Genomic DNA, 11993 nt, shown 5'->3' with positions numbered 1-11993 from the left:
TACTTCAAGGTGACAATCAATGAAAAGGACCCCTAAGACACATACTTGGAAAAACCCTTAAGGATCTAGGAGCCCTTTGTGATATTCAAAGCATTCATGCATGTGTTGAGCACTTAGTCCAATTCTTAGTTATATTGCATCCATTCAAGGTCAAGTCTCAATTCACCAAAAAGACTACTCACATTGATTTGCTTGGGACAAGCAAAACTTAAGTTTGGTGTTGTAATGACTTACATCATCTACCCTTTTTCTTGCATAAAAAGGACCATAAAAGAGGCATAATCTCATTTGATCATTGCAATTCATTCCTTAATTGATGAATATCATAGTACATTGCTTTGAAATGAGTTTGTGCTGGATTTCAGGTGAAGAAGACATCAAAAATGGGAAAGAAAACAACAAAACAAGTGGGGCATGTGAACCAGGCGTGCCACTTGGAACAAACGCCACAAAAATGTATTGGCGTGGCATGCCAGAAGCTGGGCGTGGTACGCTGGTACAACATTCCAAAGAGAAAAAATGAAGACCATCAAAGGGGCGTGGCATGCCAATTCGTTACTAGAAGAACCATCACTATAGCATGCCACTTTGTGTCGAAGGCGTGGCACGCCAGCCCCAGAGTTCACTTGGGCGTGCCACTTGAGGACCAAGGTGTGGCACGCTAAGCCTATAAGACCCAGAATTGAATGGGCGTGTCACTTGAGCAACAAGGCGTGGCACGCCAGTGAACAAGGAGACAATGCAAAAACTGGGCGTGCCACTTGGTATCGAAGGCATGGCACGCCAGCTCAATCATCCCACTTTGATGTGCCACTTGAACATCCAGGCGTGGCACACCAACCTCTGGGACCATGGAAAATGAAGGGAGTGACATGCCAGTCTCATGGCGTGGCACGCTGGTAGTGTTTTCTAGAGGAGGAATTAAAGGGCTAGTGAACTCAGGCGTGCCACTTGAGAGATGAGGCGTGGCACGCCAGCAAGAAGATGAAGCAAATGAAGGGTGTGACATGCCAGTCTCATGGCATGGCACGTTGGTAGTATTTTCCAGAGAGGAAGAAGAGGAGCCACTTGGATGACGAGGCATTGCACGCCAGCAAGAGGGTGAAGCTTTAAGAAAGGCGTGGCACGCCAAACCCTGGGCGTGCCACGCTGGTACAAATTTCCAGAAGCATGGAGATAAGGAAGATGACCTTGGGCGTGGCACGCCAGGTTACTTGGCCATTTAAAATGTCCTGGGCGTGCCACTTTGGCTTGAAGGCATGGCACGCCAGGGATTAAACAGAGGACGGCGTACCACTTGAATGGAGAGGCGTGGCACGCCAAATTAGAAACAGAAGGAGCGTGACACACCAGAGAAGCGCCAGTCACACGCCAGCTGAAAGATCACGTTTGTTGAGTTTCTTTTCCCTCCAAATTGTAATTTTCTTTTCACTTTTGTAATTTTCCTTTATTTTCTAGATCTAGGAGTAGTATAAATACCCTTGGAAGTATTGGAAAAGGGGGTAAGAAGTCACAGAGTTTAGTTTTGAGATTTCACTTTTTACTTTTCACACTTCATCTATTCCATCTTTGGTACTTTCTCTCTGAGCTATGAGTAGCTAAATTCCCTCTCATTGAGAGAGGGAGCTCTATTGTACTTGATGGATTAATGATAGCGAATTTCTTTTTCTCTTCATCTTCTCTTTGATTTGCTAGAAGGAATTTCGATTTTCATGCTTAGTGTTCAATTAACTTGGAAAAGAGATTGAATGTAAAATGGGTTTCATGGGAACCTTGGAAAAGGAAACATGAAACCATGCTAGAAATCCCTTCTCACACTTGAGTAGAATCTGGGTTTTGGTGTTTAGATATGGTGACATACAATGCTCCCTCTACTTGGACCTATGATGATGTGTGGTATGATCAGGGACCAAGCATATCTCTCTTCATGAGCAATTAGACCAAGGAATTGGCAATTGATCAAGATATGAGAGATTGAGTCACCAAGAGATTGGGGCTCAATCAATCATGATTGCCAAGAGGTCAATGAGTTGCATGATTGAAAAGGATATGAGCTGGATTTAATCCAAAGAGACAATATCTCCTGATCTCAATGAATTCCCCCATTCTTATCTCTCCCATTCTTTTATAGCTTTACTTACATTCTGCAAAATCCCATTCCCCTTTACATTCCTGTTATTTCCATTTCTGCATTTTATTGCTTTCTTTTATTCCTTTGGCATTTATGTTTCTGCCATTTATAATTATGTACTTACGACTTATTCTGTTGAGCTTGACTAATTCACCAATTAATTAAAATTGCTCAAATCTACCAATCTTTGTGGATACGATCCCACTCTACTGTGGGTTAATGCTTGACGATAATTTTGGTGTGCTTTCCAAGAGCAGATTCATCAATATTATTGGGAAAGGGTAGTGAATTCCGCCCATCAGTTCACTAATGAGCCCACATATATGTTGAGCTTGGGCCTAACTTGGATCCGATCCAACCCGTTAGCGTTTTTAGCCCGTTTGGCCCAACTTTGGGCCAAACCTTTAAAATTAGCGCCTAGTTTTCGACTTTTAATATTTTTCTAAGGTTTTTGACTGTTTTCACTTTTTCTCGCATAGTATCGGGCAGACTTGAACCGGTTTGACCAATTCAACTGCCGGTTCGTAGTTTTTCCCGGTTTTTCACATAAAATACATTTTTTGACTCAGGCTCTAACACATGAGACACATCTGACGTGTACTTATGGAGTTGTGACACGTGGAATACGTCATGCAAGTTAGACAGGTGAGGCGGCAAAGCTACTTGATACGCCACCGGCCCGAATCGTGTTAGAATCACAAACGGTCTAATAAACCTTGGGTTCAACTTCTTGGTTTTAATCGCTCTTCCAATCCCAGTTGTTGGCATAACCCTCAGAAATACATGCTTTTCTACTTCAAATTCCAACAGTTTCCGTCTCTGATCTACGTAACATTTCTGTCGACTCTGAGCAGTTAGAATCCTCTCCTGAATTTTCTTAATCTTCTCAGTAGTCTTTGGTACCAAATCAGGACCCAAAACGCTTACTTCACCCGATTTATACCAACAAAGTGGAGATTGGCACTTCCGTCCATACAAGGCCTCATACGGAGCCATCCCAATGCTCGCATGAAAGCTATTGTTGTATGCGAACTCCATCAATGGCATGTAACGGTCCCAACTCCCAGGTTGATCCAATACACACGCTGTTATCATATCTTCCAACGTCTGAATAGTCCTTTCCGACTGTCTATCCGATTGTAGATGATATATGGTACTAAGACATAGCTTCGTACCAAAAGCTTTTTGGAAAGCTCCCCAAAACCTTGATATGAATCAGGGATCACGGTCTGACACTATGCTCAATGGTACACTGTGCAGCCTCACAATGTCCTTTATGTATAATCTTACTAACTCCTTCATAGAACAGTTCACTCGAATAGGTAGAAAATGAGCGGATTTGGTTAAGTGATGCCAGGGCATCTTGGCCAGTTTCACTGACCTTTTCTTTACTGTTTTTAAGGTAGTTTCATGCATTTCCTTAGGAAATAAGCTAGTTTTGGGTAGATATTCACATACACCTTGATTCAAGCATACATTGTGAATTTTACATGATTTCCTGAGGATTTTGCATGAGTTTAATAACAAATTGTATACTGCATTACCCATGACTTGGACTAGAACTTTGATGCACTCTATTGCTTGATTTCAGGACCAAATGAAGCAAGGAAGAACCACTTAGCAGTCACGTTAATCTAATTAACGTTACCACTAACGTGGAATGGGAGGTAACTTGCAAAGTTAATGAGAAAAGTGATTGCCAATAACGCTCTCGAAGCCATCATTGCCCACGTTAAGAGTCACGTTAACTAAGTTAACGTGAACACTAACGTGAAGAAGGGACTTTGAGCCAACGTTAGTGACACTTAACATTATCACTAATGTTGGACCAAGCTCATAAGTGGCCACGTTAGTTGCCACGTTAACTTAGTTAACGTGGCCTCTAACGTTAAGAAGAAAAGGGGACGCCAACGTTAGTGACATTCAACTTTATCACTAACGTTGGCCAAGTCACAAGAAGCCACGTTAACTCCCACATTAACCTAGTTAACGTGGAAGCTAACGTGAAGAAACAAGGTTGTCGACAACGTTAGTGACACCAAACATTGTCACTAACGTTGGAAGAAACCCACACTATCCCCAAGAAGCCACGTTAACTCCCACGTTAACTTAGTTAACGTGGAAGTTAACGTGAAGAAGAAAGGTGATCGCCAACGTTAGTGACACCCAACATTATCACTAACGTTGGAAGGAGCCCACACAAGCCACAAGTGGGCATGAAATTGGAGCACAAACAAGAGGCATCTTTTAAGCCCCAAAAACACCAAAGCAATAAAGCCAAGTCACCCTGGACCTCAATTTGATTCACTTCTCTTGGACCACCCAACCTCAAGGAAGCAAGCCCACAAGTGTCAACCAATCAAGGCCACAAGAAGCATCTAGAATAGCAATTTTCATTTAATTGTAATTTGCTTTTAATTTCATTTTGTAATTTAGGAGAGCCTATATAAAGGCTTTAGTTTTTACTTCGAGTGGGGATTGGACGGAAGGAAACACAGAAATTGGGGATTGACGAGGGGTCTTCGGACTCCCTCCCCTCACACACTTTTCTTTCTCTTTCTTTTCTTTGTACTTTTCATTTTTATGAATTTTGAAGTTTCAATTTCAGTTTTAATCTTCATCTTTACTTTTATACACTTTCTTTCTTTTCTATTTTGTTAGAGCAATGACCAACTAACTCTTTTCATCAGGTTAGAGAGCTCTATTGTGATTCAACGGATTAAGTGTAGTTCTTATTCTTCTTCTTCTATCTTTTCTCTTGATTTTGCTTGAAAGCTTTCGATCTTCATCCAATTGGGTAGTTATTTGGAAAAGAAGCTATTCCTACTTGGATCTCTTCTGAATCTTGGAAGAGGAATGAAGAGATCATGCTAGAAATGCTTTCTCATGTTGTAGCAAATTGGGTTTGGAAGGATATGTGACTATAATCCTCCAACACTTGATTTGGGAATGCATGTGGTATAATCAGTGACCATACTTCATCTCTTCTCATGAGCAATTGACCAAGGAATTGGCTATTGATCAAGATTTGAGAGATTGAATTACAAGTAATTGTAATTCGATCACTTAAGATTGCCAAGGAGATCAATGAATGATTGAGGAAGAGATGAGAATGAACTTAATCCGGAGGATTGCAATATCTCTTGATCCCAATGTTCATTTTATTTTTAGTTCTTACATTTACTTTTCTTGCCATTTTACTCCTCTGCACTTTATTGCTTTCTTTACTTTTCTGCCATTTACATTTCCTTGTTACCTATCACTCCAATATGATTCGTCTAACTAGGATAATCAATTAACCATTGATTTCTTAATCTGTTAATCTCTGTGGGATTCGACCTCACTCTATTGTGAGTTTTACTTGACGACAATTCGGTACACTTGTCGAAGGAATTTGTTGAGAGACAGTTTCCACTTGCATCAAGTTTATGGCGCCGTTGTCGGGAATTAATCGTGATTAACAAACTGCCGGTTGATTGATTTACTAGATTAGACACTTTTCTTTTGTCTTTGTTTTCTTTTGTTTCTTTATTTTCTTTTGCTAACTAACTGTTTGTGATATTGCCTCACTGGGAATTTCCTCATCTGTGACAATGGAGATTCCAATTTCTTTTGGTGATTATTGTTTGAGACAGAGCTCTCTGCAGGAAAGAAAGGAGCATCCATCATATTTTAGTCAATCAAATTTCATGGGAAACTCTCCACCACCACAGAATGATTCACTTTACTATGCTCATGGTGGGTGCGAGTATCAAGAACATGAAACGGGGTACTTTCCAGAGCCACAAAATGATCCATATTTTGGTGAAATTGATCACTACTCAAGTTATGGCTGGGAAGATCATAATCAAAGAGATTTCACTTATTCATACCCCATTTATCAAGAGCCATCACCTCTCAATTATACAACCTCACCTCCAAGTATTATATGCCTAAATTCTTCATCATTTGAGTATGCCTCAGCACAAAAGTCTTTACCAAATCCATACAACTCATTTCACCATCCACAAAACTCAGTCCACTACCCACAAGAGTCATACAACTTTCAGAACACACAACCACAAAACAACTAATTCCATTCACAAACCAACCCCGCCCAACCATTACAACCTACCCAACCACCTTTAAATAGACTTGCTAGGATGGAAATCTTCATGGAAGAGCTCAAAAGAAGTAGAGAAGAAGAGAGACTCACTAGGATAGAACTCCTCCTTGAAGAAATAATGAAGACAAACGAAGAGGAGAAAATAGCAAGAAGGGACCATAAAGAAAAATTGAGACAGAATGCACAACTCTATTCTGAAGAACAATTCATTGAAGAGCTGAGAGCACAAAGAGAGGCCACTTCACTCTCTCTAGAAACAGAGGAGTTCATTCAAAGGTCAAGAACAATGGAGGAAGTCAATCAAGGGAGCCCACACTCCAATGAAACAGAGAGTTGCATAGAGGGTGAGTTCATTGAACCACCAATTCAAGAAGTTCTTGATGAAGAGGATGCTCCACCCATCATACAATACCCAAATCCTGAAATCAAGGTGGTAAAGGCAATCAACATGAACCCTAACAAAAGGATGGTGACCAAGAAAAGAAGGACAATATTCATGAAGAAGAAAAGGTCAACCAAAAGCCATCCCACCCCTACCCCAACAAGCAAGTTTACTCAAGCTAACAACAAAAGAAGGCTTGCTGGGGAGAGGCACTCAAAACAAGGGGCATTAACTGGCTCATCTTTCCTCTTGAGGTCATTCCTCTTAACAAACTGTAAGAAGAGGAAGAAAGTCGTGAACAACATGTCAAGCTAATGACATTAAAAGAGCACTTGTTGGGAGGCAACCCAACCGTAGGTAACATTTCCTTGCTTTGCTTAGTTTACTTTCAATAATTTGGCATATGATTGCACTCTAAGTTTGGCGTTGCCATGCAACAATTTGAATTTCAATCTTCACTAGGTACTTGCAACATTCTAGATTGACAATGGCACACTAAGTTTGGTGTTGCCACTTAACTTTCATGCAAAGTACTATGCCAACACCACTTATTAATGCAATCAAAATGTCTCTGTTTGTATATCTTGTGTCCTTATTGTATCCTTAACCCTGCTTGCTGAAACACATGCATACTTACACTTCATTCTAAGACATTCATGATCCATCATGAACCCCATCACCGCTGTTTTAATTGTTGCTTGAGTATAAGCAATCATTCTATGTCTGGTGTGTGAAGGGGAAGAATAGGAGGAAAAGGGCAACAACAATGAATATAAAATACAAGGTGGTAAAGTTCCTTTCTCCTCTTACTTATTTCTAGCACTTTAATTTGCATGATTGTCTTCAATGTTCTTTGTATATATGTGTGCTTGCTCCTTGTGAATAAGCATGTCAAATCTGTCTTTTAAACTTTTTATTGATTAAGGCTGTGTTTTCTAGTCTGAATGTCATTACTGCATCCTTACTTTGCTTACTTGTATGCTTGTCCCTTTTGAATCAAATGAAAAGAGAATGAGTGTTTTATAAAAGACCAGAGTGGAGTTCATACTATAGAATAAGTTCATGAGTTTATGGTGTGGTCATAAGTTAGCTAAGTTGGTTCAACCACAAGGTGGGAAGACAACTATCTGTCCTGAATCATATGCTTTGAACACACCCCATGAGACTAACTAAATAACAAGATCCTAATAAGGAAAAGGGGAAAAGAAAAATGAAAGTGGAAAAATAAAAGAAAAAGAGTAAGCAATAAGGCTAGGCACCAATGGTTTTAATCTTGAAGCATGTGTCTGTGGTGTTCCTGTGTGAGGGATTTACTTGGATGAATAAGCTCTTAGGGGTGCCTTATTACTTGGTAACTTGGGTTAACTAACTCGGGATTATCAGCTGAAAGTCCACTATCAAGAGTAACCCTCACTACAGAGCATTTAGTAACCCAAAGAGGTGCTGGACACCAAGGTCTCAAGAAAAGAAAATAAACAAACCATGTGCCTGTGGTGTGTATGTATGGGGAAGAGACTTGAGGAAGTAAGTCCGTAGGGGTGTTTCAACACCTAGCACCTTGAACCAACTGGTCCGGGAGTGTTGGCTGAAAGCTTATTTTAAAGAGTTGCCCCCTTACAGAGCACTTAGCTTGAAGAACACAAATAAGCCCTGGAATGACAATAAAAGGATCAATAAAAGTCTCATGGGATGTAAGCAGAGTCAGTGTTTTAGGACATGATAAAGGTCTGAAAGCCAGTAATGGAATGAACCTAAGTTGCTATGCATGAAACCACCACAAAATCAGTGACATGACTTCCACAAGAATGACTCATTTCTCTTGGCATTCCATTCATCATTCTCTTGTTCCAGTACTTGATTAGGGACAAGCAAGCTTTAAGTTTGGTGTTGTGATGCCAGGGCATCTTGGCCAGTTTCACTGACCTTTTCTTTACTGTTTTTAAGGTAGTTTCATGCATTTCCTTAGGAAATAAGCTAGTTTTGGGTAGATATTCACTTACACCTTGATTCAAGCATACATTATGAATTTTGCATGATTTCATGAGGATTTTGCATGAGTTTAATAACAAATTGTATGTTGCATTACCAATGACTTGGACTAGAACTTTGATGCACTCTATTGCTTGATTTCAGGACCAAAGGAAGCAAGGAAGAACCACTTAGCAGTCACGTTAATCTAATTAACGTTACCACTAACGTGGAATGGGAGGTAACTTGCAAAGTTAATGAGAAAAGTGATTGCCAATAACGCTCTCGAAGCCATCATTGCCCATGTTAAGAGTCACGTTAACTAAGTTAACGTGAACACTAACGTGAAGAAGGGACTTTGAGCCAACGTTAGTGACACTTAACATTATCACTAACGTTGGACCAAGCTCATAAGTGGCCACGTTAGTTGCCACGTTAACTTAGTTAACGTGGCCTCTAACGTTAAGAAGAAAAGGGGACGCCAACGTTAGTGACATTCAACTTTATCACTAACGTTGGCCAAGTCACAAGTAGCCACGTTAACTCCCACGTTAACCTAGTTAACGTGGAAGCTAATGTGAAGAAACAAGGTTGTCGACAACGTTAGTGACACCAAACATTGTCACTAACATTGGAAGAAACCCACACTATCCCCAAGAAGCCACGCTAACTCCCACGTTAACTTAGTTAACGTGGAAGTTAACGTGAAGAAGAAAGGTGATCGCCAACGTTAGTGGTACCCAACATTGTCACTAACGTTGGAAGGAGCCCACACAAGCCACAAGTGGGCTTGAAATTGGAGCACAAAGAAGAGGCATCTTTTAAGCCCCAAAAACACCAAAGCAATAAAGCCAAGTCACCCTGGACCTCAATTTGATTCACTTCTCTTGGACCACCCAACCTCAAGGAAGCAAGCCCACAAGTGTCAACCAATCAAGGCCACAAGAAGCATCTAGAATAGGAATTTTCATTTAATTGTAATTTGCTTTTAATTTCATTTTGTAATTTAGGAGAGCCTATATAAAGGCTTTAGTTTTTACTTCGAGTGGGGATTGGACGGAAGGAAACACAGAAATTGGGGATTGACGAGGGGTCTTCGGACTTCCTCCCCTCACACACTTTTCTTTCTCTTTCTTTTCTTTGTACTTTTCATTTTTATGAATTTTGAAGTTTCAATTTCAGTTTTAATCTTCATCTTTACTTTTATACACTTTCTTTCTTTTCTATTTTGTTAGAGCAATGACCAACTAACTCTTTTCATTGGGTTAGAGAGCTCTATTGTGATTCAACGGATTAAGTGTAGTTCTTATTCTTCTTCTTCTATCTTTTCTCTTGATTTTGCTTGAAAGCTTTCGATCTTCATCCAATTGGATAGTTATCTTGGAAAAGAAGCTATTCATACTTGGATCTCTTCTGAACCTTGGAAGAGGAATGAAGAGATCATGCTAGAAATGCTTTCTCATGTTGTACCAAATTGGGTTTGGAAGGATATGTGACTATAATTCTCCAACACTTGATTTGGGAATGCATGTGGTATAATCAGTGACCATACTTCATCTCTTCTCATGAGCAATTGACCAAGGAATTGGCTATTGATCAAGATTTGAGAGATTGAATTACAAGTAATTGTAATTCGATCACTTAAGATTGCCAAGGAGATCAATGAATGATTGAGGAAGAGATGAGAATGAACTTAATCCGGAGGATTGCAATATCTCTTGATCCCAATGTTCATTTTATTTTTAGTTCTTACATTTACTTTTCTTGCCATTTTACTCCTCTGCACTTTATTGCTTTCTTTACTTTTCTGCCATTTACATTTCCTTGTTACCTATCACTCCAATATGATTCGTCTAACTAGGATAATCAATTAACCATTGATTTCTTAATCCGTTAATCTCTGTGGGATTCGACCTCACTCTATTGTGAGTTTTACTTGACGACAATTCGGTACACTTGCCAAAGGAAATTTGTTGAGAGACAGTTTCCACATGCATCATTAAGCGATCCACGATCACCCAAACCGCATCAAATTCTGACCTAGTCCTCGGTAAACCAGTCACAAAATCTATTGCAATTCCTTCCCACTTCCACTGAGGAATTTCAAGTGGCTGTAGCATCCCCGATGGTTTTTGATGCTCTATCTTTACCTTCTGACACGTTAGGCACTTGGTCACAACTGTAACTACATCACTTTTCATCCCGGGCCACCAGAACATCTTCTTTAAATTATAGTACATCTTAGTGCTTACTGGGTGAATGGAAAAACCATTATTATGAGCTTTCGACAACAAGTCTTGCCTCAAACTCCCGACATCCGGTATACAAATTCTCCCTTTATTCCTCCACAATCCTTCACCATCCTTAGTGAATTCTCCAAGCCTCTTATCACCAACTGGTTGAAACAATTGCTGAAACTTTTGCTCATCTTGCTGAGCCCTATGAATCTCTATTTTAAACGTACTTAAAATCTGGAACTGATTCAAACAAGCTCTTCCGGCAACTTCACCAATATCCAGCTTAAAATCCACTAGCTCCTATTCCTTGATTCTCATCCAAGCTATCGTTAAGGACTTTCGACTCAACGCGTCTGCTACCACATTCGCCTTTCCAGGGTGATAACTTAGTTCAAACTCATAGTCCTTTAGCAACTCCATCCACCTTCTTTGACGCATATTAATCTCTTTCTGATCAAAGATGTATTTGAGACTCTTATGATCAGAAAAGACGCTAAACCTTACTCCGTACAAGTGGTGTCTCCAAATCTTCAATGCAAACACAATCGCCGCCAATTTCAAATCATTTGTTGGGTAATTTACCTCATGCGGTCTTAGCTGGCGCGATGCGTAAGCCACCACATTCTGGTGTTGCATCAACACGCAACCTAAACCTTTTAGTGACGCATCACAATACACTTCAAATGGTTCGTGTGGTTTCGGTAAAATCAAAACAGGCATTGAAGTTAACTTCCGCTTCAAAGTTTGAAAACTTTCTTCACACTCTGATGTCCATACAAACGACACCTCATTCCTTGTCAAATTAGTCATCCGTAGTGCAATCCGGGAAAATCCTTCAATAAATCTTCGATAATATCCGGCTAAGCCTAAGAAGCTTCTAACTTCCATCACCATTGTTGGTCTTTTCCATTCCATCACCGCTTCTATCCTAGAAGGATCCACCGATATTCCTCCTTTGCTTACTACATGACCTAGGAACTTTACTTCCTCCTTCCAGAACTCACACTTGGGTAACTTAGCATACAATTTTTGCTCCTTTAGATTTGCAACACAATCCTCAAGTGTTCCTCATGCTCATTCACCATCTTAGAATAAACTAAGATGGCGTCTATGAAAACACTTCAGCTCCTTGCAGTTGATTCATTAAATCATCTATCCTTGGTAGCGGGT

This window comes from Arachis hypogaea, chromosome 9, assembly GCF_003086295.3.
Source record: "Arachis hypogaea cultivar Tifrunner chromosome 9, arahy.Tifrunner.gnm2.J5K5, whole genome shotgun sequence".
NCBI classification, from domain to species: domain Eukaryota; kingdom Viridiplantae; phylum Streptophyta; class Magnoliopsida; order Fabales; family Fabaceae; genus Arachis; species Arachis hypogaea.
The sequence above is the reverse complement of the archived record's forward strand: the minus strand, read 5'-3'. Positions refer to the sequence as shown.